Raw genomic sequence first — 8,828 nt, forward strand, 5'->3', positions numbered from 1 at the left:
CAATGGCTCAATTACAATGCATATTTCGCAGTGAGGAAAAAAAAACATCAGTGGAGGTAATGGTAGCAATATCATGGGGGAGTTTATTCCATTCTCGAATTGTTTGGGGGAAGAAGGACATCTTAAAGAAGTTCGGTTTACACCTGATCTCTTTAATTTTAAAGGCATGATCAAGACGCGGTGAGACATAATCGGGATGTCGCAAATAATGCTCCCTGTTAATACCAGTCTTATTGTGAAAGACACTGTGGAGAAATTTTAGTCTAAGAAGTTTCCTTCGCTGCTGGAGTGATTCCCATCCAAGGTCATTCTTTGCAGCGGAGACGCTAAAATTTCTGGAGTAGTTGGCATTAACAATTCGCACGGCCAAGTTCTGGATCCTTTCAATCTTGTGAATATCTACCAGCAGCCAAGGGTCCCAGACACAACAAGCATATTCAAGTACTGGTCTCCCGTCGACCTATCTCGTTCGTGCAATACCCGTCAAGAAGTAATTGTCATTATTTATTTATTTATTTATTTATTAATACTGCAATCCATTACCACTAAGCCGCAGCGTACTCCAGTATTATTGGTCTCTTTTTATGGTCAGCCCCAAACCTCTCTACTCAACTTTGGATGGCTTACCTATCTACGCACCTCCTACCCAGGTGTACCCATACTAGTTGGAGCAGATTTTAATGGGCCACATAGAGCGTGGGGATACACTCATAACTCTAAACGTGGAGATCAGATTTACGACACGTTTTTCGACCAGTCCTTTACACTTCTGAACAACTCCTCTAATTATACCCGACCGCGTGCTCCTCCATCAACTCCGGACCTTACCTGGTGGCTGGGTCCCGGCAATCCTCACTGGTCTTGCGAAGCAGACACCTGGGGCAGTGATCACTCCCCCATTCTAATTGACTTTGTCTGAAGTACATTACGTAAAATTCGCCGCAAGCTTCATTTCACTTCTTGGGACTGTCTTCGTATGAATGGTCGCCTCCTCTCAATAACTCCTGCCTCGGCCCTTTCTACATTCAGGCTTGTCTTAACTCAGAACACAATTTCTTCTACTATCAACGAAGACCAACCAAATCCTGACTTTCACCGGCTTAATCTCTGGGCAAGGCGCAACAGCTGGACGTACACGTCACTCACCATCCATCAGATCAACACGCACGATCGGAACTTCATAGAGTCAAAGCTAAAGCACGTCGGTATTTTAAATGCCTTCTGCACAAGCGCTGGACAGAGTGGTGTTCTCAACTCAACACCCCTGTCGGCAACCGCCACTTGTGGCGTGTATTTCATTCCATGGAACGCAAGCCGTCCGTCAAAGACTATGCCGAGAGTATTCGCCTTGCCCTTCGTGTTTCTCCAGATGAATTCGCTTCGCAAGCTGCACTTCAGTTGTTTCCAAATTATGATTGCTTACCTGCGCCTGTTCCAGTCAGTCCTACACATGAGGCAGAGGATAAGATCACCTGCCCGTTCACCATGGCTGAGCTTATAGCTGCCATTGAAGATATCCGCCCTAACACTGCACCTGGTCATGACGGTGTACCTTATGCCTTATTCCGGAACCTGGAAGGGGAAGCACTGACTGCACTTCTCAGAATTTTTAACCAAATCTGGACATCCAGTGAAATGCCATCCGATTGGAAAGATTCAGTGGTTGTTCCGATACCAAAGCCCGGAAACCCACCCACAACTCTTGGAGCCCTACGACCGATTTCTCTTAACCCAACTATTTGTAAACTCTATGAAAAACTGCTTGCCACTCGAATCTCTTGGTGGCTCGACCATCATCAGAAATATTCGTCTGCTCAAATTGGTTTCCGACCAGGATACGGAGCTGAGGATCGTCTTGACCGCTTTGCCAACGACGTGATACGTCGCTCACCTCACAGCCGTCTCGTTCGCACAGTCCTGGCAACAGACATCACGAAGGCCTACGACAACATTCTCCACGCAGCCATTCTCAACACTATGTCATCACTTGGCATGCCCTTGCAGCTTTGTCGAGCAATTCATGCCTTTCTTTCGCAACGAACATTTGCTATCCGCGTCGTTGGTAAACCCACAGGCCACTTCATTTCTGATCGGGGTGTACCGCAGGGCTCAGTTTTAGCCCCAGTTCTATTTAACATCGCATTCATTCCTCTGATGCACAGTCTCTCCACCCTTCCTAATGTTCAGGTTCTAGCATACGCAGACGATATCACTCTCTGGTCCACAAATCGCTCAGCTCAGGTGCAGCAAGACTCCCTGCAAAATGCCCTCAATATCTCCACAACTTTCTTGCCGACACTGGCCTCTCTCTCAACCTCTCCAAATCCTGCTATGTCCATGTGGGCAATAAAGCTGGACGCCGTACTTTCAAAGCCACTCCGTTCGTGCTCACTATTGACAATGCCCCACTTCCTGAGGTGGAACATACCAATGTTTTAGGCCTGCACGTTCATGCTTCAGGCAAGGGCACGGCTTGGTTGTCAGCTATGCGCAAGAGTGCTATAAACACACTTGGCCTCATCCGCAGAATAGCCAATCGCTCTGGAGGTGCCCGTTCTGATACAGCTCGTCGACTTGTTCGTGCTGTCTTTCAACCTCGGCTCCTATACCAGGCTCAGGTCCAACAACTTACTAAACGACAGTGGTGCACACTTGAAGCACTCAACCACGAAGCCGTGCGAGTCATTACTGGCTTACCCCTAGCAACTCCTATTTGTCTGCTGCAGCAGTATGCGCAGCTCAACACACTGGAAGATTTAATTACCCGGAGACAAATCAATAGAGCACGGAAAGTTTCTCTTCCTCCGATGTTCGCGCCTCAACCACCTCCATGGGACTACTGTCACATTACATCAAACAAGCCTGCTCGTCATAAGAAGTCAGAGTTCCTCTCACCGCCGTTACCACAAACTTTTTCTACGCAACATGACAGCTGCACTCTTTACACAGTTGTTGCCATAACCCCAAAAGGAGGATCAGCTACTTTTATAAGCCCGACACACCCTCAACTCTACGGCCGACAAACCGACCGACGTGCTCTCTCAGGCGGATGTTGAGGCACCTTCCAGTCTGCCCATAACAAATTAATTTTATTATCTACAGACTGGAAGGTGCCTCAACATCCGCCTGAGAGAGCACGAGAGGTCGCTGGGGACGTCGGCCGCTTCTTCTAATCTCGCTCTGCACTGCCGTAAGGAAAATGACAGCGTGTGTACTCCTGACTTGGGGCGTGCCGACGTTGTCTTCAGGCACAGGAATCACATGTGCCGGGAAATAGTGGAGGCGTATCTGATCGCCACATCGCGCATTCCATGCGTTGCAAAACCTTCGGTGGCGTTACACCAGGTAGAACTGGAATATCTTGATAGTACTGCTGCAGTGCAACGAGGCTAATGCGCACGTGTGGTTTGGTTTGCTGTTTCTGTTGTTTTGATGTTTCATGCTTGGTGCGCCTGCGCGTGCTGGGTTGAAACCTTTATAACCACGAGTTTTTCCTAATAAAAATTTCAGTTGATAGTCAGCGCTTCTTTGTTTGCGTGTTTCTTCCCCTGTCTTAGTTTTTCGCGCTGTACATAATGTTGAACGTTCACCAACTCGCCCAGTTTTCGGTTCTGGTAGGAAACTTGCACAGGCGCCTGCCAAGGCTAGGCTTGCAAGTTATAAGGCGCTTGTATGACCAATGCTTGAATACGGCAGTATTATCTGGAACCACCACCAAACGTACCTTGTCAATGAATTGGAAAGAATTCAGAACAAAGCACTTCGGTTTGTATATTAACAGTATTCACGTAACGTCAGCATAACCGCACTACGCAACAGAGCTAAGATTAAAACTTTGGCGACTCGGCGACGCGTTGCTGCCCTGAAGTTTCTTTTCCTCCTTCATCATGACTGCATTCATATCAACAAACAAGAACACCTAAAACCGCTATACCAGCGCTCAGCCAGAACAAACCACGACAAGAGTATCAGGCAATTCATTCCCCACTGTAACACATTAAATTATTCCTTATTTCCATCAGTCATAGAATTATGGAATAAACTGCCACGTGACTTTGTGACCTCGGTATCTGCTGATTCACTTGTCACTAATATTGAAAGTTATTCAGGAACAGGATGCATCTTTGTAAAAAAAAATAAAAATTTATGGTAGCCAGAAAGCAGCGTATCTTTTCATGTGAATTTTGCTCGTAGTACGTTTTTTTTTTCATTAGATGTGAGTAATGTGTACCCTTTTCTGTTAGTCTGTACTGTTTTTATTTTTGTATTTTATTTACTGTTAGATGTATTGTTTGAATGTGTCGTATTGCTATAAATGTGTTTTTTTTTCTCACTCCTATATGAGCCCGTCATGGCTTACAGTATTAATAAAATAATAAATAAGTGCGTCCGTCACTACATAAGAACTTTTCGAGAGTGCCAAAGGCGCAAAACACCACCCACACGACAAGCTGATCTTGTCCAGCCACTCGAACCACCGCCTGTTCCGTTCCACAGCGTCGGAATGGATTTTCTTTGCACATTTTCAACATCGCAGTCGGGCAACAGGTACGTTGTCATAGCGACGGACTACCTAACGCGGTACGCGGAGTCCCGAGCTCTTCCGTTGACGACGGCTGTTGAGACAGCCCAATTTTTTTTTTTTTTTATTTGCCGCCGCAGTGGCTCAGTGGTTATGGTGCTCGGTTGCTGACCCGAAATACCCGGGTTCGATCCCGGCCGCGGCGGTTGAATTCCTTTGAGGAGAGATTCTAGAGGCCCGTGTACTGTGCGATGTTAGCGCACGTTAAAGAACCCCAGGCGGTCGAAATTTTCCGGAGCCCTCCACTACGGCGTCTCTCATAGCCTTAGTCGCTTTGGGACGTTAAACCCCATAAACCAAACCAAACCAAACCAAATCATTTTTTATTTAGTGCATTGCGCTCCATCATGGTGTTCCTGCCGTTTTGATCACTGACCGGGGTGCCGCGTTTCTGGCCAAGCTCACACAGGAGATCCTCCGTCTCAGTTGAACCAGCCACCGCCGAACTATTGCGTACCATCCGCAAACCAATGGGCTGACGGAGAGGCTGAACAAGATGGTGGCCGACATGATCGCCGTGTAAGTGGGCGTCGCCCGTTGCAGTTCGGACGAGGTACTGTCATACGTTACATTCGCACAAAATGCCGCTGTCCAGGAGACGACAGGTATGTCCCCTTTCCAGTTGGTCCATGGCAGAAAGGTTACCCCGATGCTTGACGTTATGCTCCCGCACGAGCCGCCTGTCGACGTAGCCGATGATGCCCGACTAGTCTTAGAGTGCGCCGAAGAAGCTCAGCAACTCGCTAGACTCCGCATCCAACCCCAACAGCATGGCGACGCTGGTCGGTACTATCTCCGTCGACGCGACGTCCATTTTTACCCTGGAGATAAGGTATGGGTGCGGACGCCGGTACACCGTCGAGGTCTTTCCAAAAAACTCATGAAACGCTACTTCGGTCCGTATACATTTCTTCGCCGCATTGGTGAACTTAACTACACGGTGCTGCCCGAAAGAACGCGACCGTCCTTACTTCGTTCATCCCGCCCTGAAATGGTGCATATAGTGAGGCTTAAGCCGCATTACGCACAATGATCGCCTGTCCCCTAACTGATTTCCCCACTTCCTTTTACATCATTCAGCACGACTTCCTGGGCGCGTGTGTGGTTTTCCGCCGTGTGCTTTTGCTGCCGTGTTAGCATACGGATAATGCTTCTTTAGATGGGGGATCGCAAAATGAAGCTGAGCTCAAATTTTGTATAAGGCAATGCAGGTTTTTTTATATTGAATCATAACTAGGCAAAATGTGAAAGGACCAGCGCTCGAGTGCTGAGTGAGGAGTACGAACACAGTGATCTCCTGTGGTTAGGAGGAACAAATAAATGAGACAAAAAGAATAGAATATTTGTATTAAAAAATAAAGAAACCTAGAATGAAGCTGCTCCTGAAGTAGCAATTATTAAAGGTGAAAAATCAGCCCCTTGAAATGAGAAATAAACGCAGCCAAAGGAATTCAAATGAAATTGAACTTGAGCAAAACCGCGAAACAATGCGCCTGATTGTTGCACCGAACAGACAAAGACGATGGAAGATAATGGCAGGTTCGCGCAGGAAAAGTAGCGGGCTGCAGAAGCTAAAAACAGCCCTCTCAACCTATTTCAAGTTCATGCTGTGTCACACACACCTAAAAACTAAAGTTTTAGCTTTAGTCTTAACCGTTTTGATTTGCTTAGCATGGCGTTCCTCTTGGCCCTTTGAACACAGTGGAGATTGTCATTGGATTCAGTGCGTCGAGAAGTTGGAACCGTGTGACAAACTTAGATCCGAGCCTCTGTCCTCCTTTACGTACTCGTCACGGTAGATTCGACTAATGTTGCCAAAGACGGCTTCCACTGGTCCGGCCCGATGTAGCACAGCTTTAAGCCAACGAAGTTACGGCCGCCTATTGCGTTGCTAGAAATTTTCAACTCTAGATGGTAGGAGGTGTCCTTGAATAAACGCGCTTCGCGCCTTTAGCTCGCATTCTAAGCGTGACAAGTCATTTCATAACAGGCTAACACATAAAGAATGCCGGTGGCGACGTTGTCGCGAGAAAGAGCTGCTTCTCGGAGCACTTCTGCAGGAGCGTTGCTGACAATACAGAATTTGTTCCCTAAAGTGACTCTGACTTCGTCTGCGAGCTGTAGACGGCTTCAGGTGAAGAGAAGAGCGACAACGACGACGACGGTGACACACTGGTTAGCGCACGTTAACGGCTAATGATGACAGTTTGTTAGGGTTAGGTTGAAGCAGCGTCTACGCAGTTTGCAGTGCGTTACAGAGCACTGGATCAAACATATACAGCGCATTTCAGTACGTTGAAACCCATTACTATGGTATATATTCAAGGAAACCTGCTTTCAAAAGCAGCTTATTTTTTCGAAATTTTTGTGCTAACTATAAGAAAACCTCAATGAAGTTACACATTTTAAGCATTAGTAATATATGGGGAAAATTATCACTACTTAAAAAATTTCGCCAATTTGGTAAGTTTTCCGGTAATTTTGCGGTTAAAGAGTTAAAGCTGCCTGCTCGCTGTCAATAAACACACCTTATATTTACGGATTATTCAAGCGCTCCCACGACTCTAACTGTTCGGTTTTATGCGACTGCTCGGCGTTTTCTACGATGCGCTCACGATTTTCTTCTTTCAGCTCTTGACTATCACCCTTGAGCTGTTTCATGCCATTAAGACCGTCCTTTGCACATTGAAGTTCTGCCCTCACGTCCCGTCTCATGTGTTTAATGACTTGCACAGTTTCAAGTCGATCTGGAGGGTGTTTAAGTTTTCTTGAGCACAAAACACTTTGAAGGAAATACCTGGACTTAATCTCCTAGATGTAATCTACTGCACTCGGCCTGTAAATTCATTTGCCTTGACGGCGAGCAGCTGCGCTGAAATATCTGGCTGCCAACGCCCAGCTGGATGGGCTATGAAAAGCGTTAAGAATGGGATACTAGTATGTCAGACGCCTTGGGGGATACGAGCGCGGGCAGTATTTTTCGCGGCCGCGCATGTATGCATTGGGAGTGTGCGTTCATCCCGTGCGCCGTAGTTCGGGACGGACACCTAACATCCATACAGACAACCCGGTTTCGTTGCTCGCAGTCGAGCTCATGTACGAGCTTACTCTAACGAGCCGGAAAATGCGCAGTGCGTAGAAGGAATTCAATCGAAAAAGGTCGTGTTGTGAAGCAGAAGATGGGCATTCCCGTAGCCGAACTGCCATCGCTGAGAACGAGACCCTGCTCAGCATGATCGATAACGGACTGTGTTTCATCGTCGTCATATATAAACGACTGTTACAATGGAAAAAAAAATCCTATTCTATGTAATGTGGAACGAAGTCAAATGCCTCTGACCCCACTTCCAAGTTACGAACTGTGCCCCTCTGGGTGTCGAGACCAGTGCAATGCACCAGACTCGGCATTGGGAGCGCACCGTCAGGCGGCGCCCGCATGCACCGCTGGGTTAGGCTGTCTTAGAATGCGCCGCTACAAAAGGAAATTTAACGAACATGATAACAAATGTGCTGTGTGTGGTAGATCTGTAGAAATAATTGAACACCTCATACTCAAATGTGATGGTATCCATCCGGATGTCAATGCAGGGGCAGGCACTCTTCCTGAGGCCCTAGGGTTTAGAGATAACAATGGTGAAGTAAATAAATCTGGGGCCGAAATTAGCAAAAAGCGATTGGAGGATTGGTAGCTGAAAATGATAGAGCTGACATGAGGTTACAAGCGTTGGAAAACGTATTGAAAGAAGATAGCGAATTCTAATTAAAATTTACAGCACAGCTAAGCAAAAATTTAAAGAAAAAGCCGAGCATGGTGGTAACTGCCACCACCCCATTCATTTCAAAGGGACGCTCCTATCTTCCATCCATCCATGTTCAGACACTTTTGACCCCGACTGTACATTTCAAAGCTAAAAACTACAAACTGCCATTCTGCAGCTGAGCATAAAGATCGGTCCTTTGCAGCACGGAGCCCACACAACGTCCGTATACTGACACAACGAAGAATGACCTATTTTTTTTTTTATTGTTATGGTATTCACGGCCGGGGAGTTATCAGCGAAATGCGGATTTCTGCATAATTCGTGGGGGCGTCCTTCAAGGGCAATAAAAAGCGGCGATGAGCACCACTTGGAGCTCAGCGGAATTTATACGATACCCCCGTTAGACAGCCCTCATTCAAGCCTAAGCGGAGCTGCTGAGATTAGACACGCGCGTTTGTTCCTTGGTGTATTCTGAGGTAATTCGG

Source organism: Amblyomma mixtum, chromosome 10 (genome assembly GCF_055824585.1).
Source record: "Amblyomma mixtum isolate Tamu chromosome 10, ASM5582458v1, whole genome shotgun sequence".
In the NCBI taxonomy this organism is placed as follows: Eukaryota; Metazoa; Arthropoda; class Arachnida; order Ixodida; family Ixodidae; genus Amblyomma; species Amblyomma mixtum.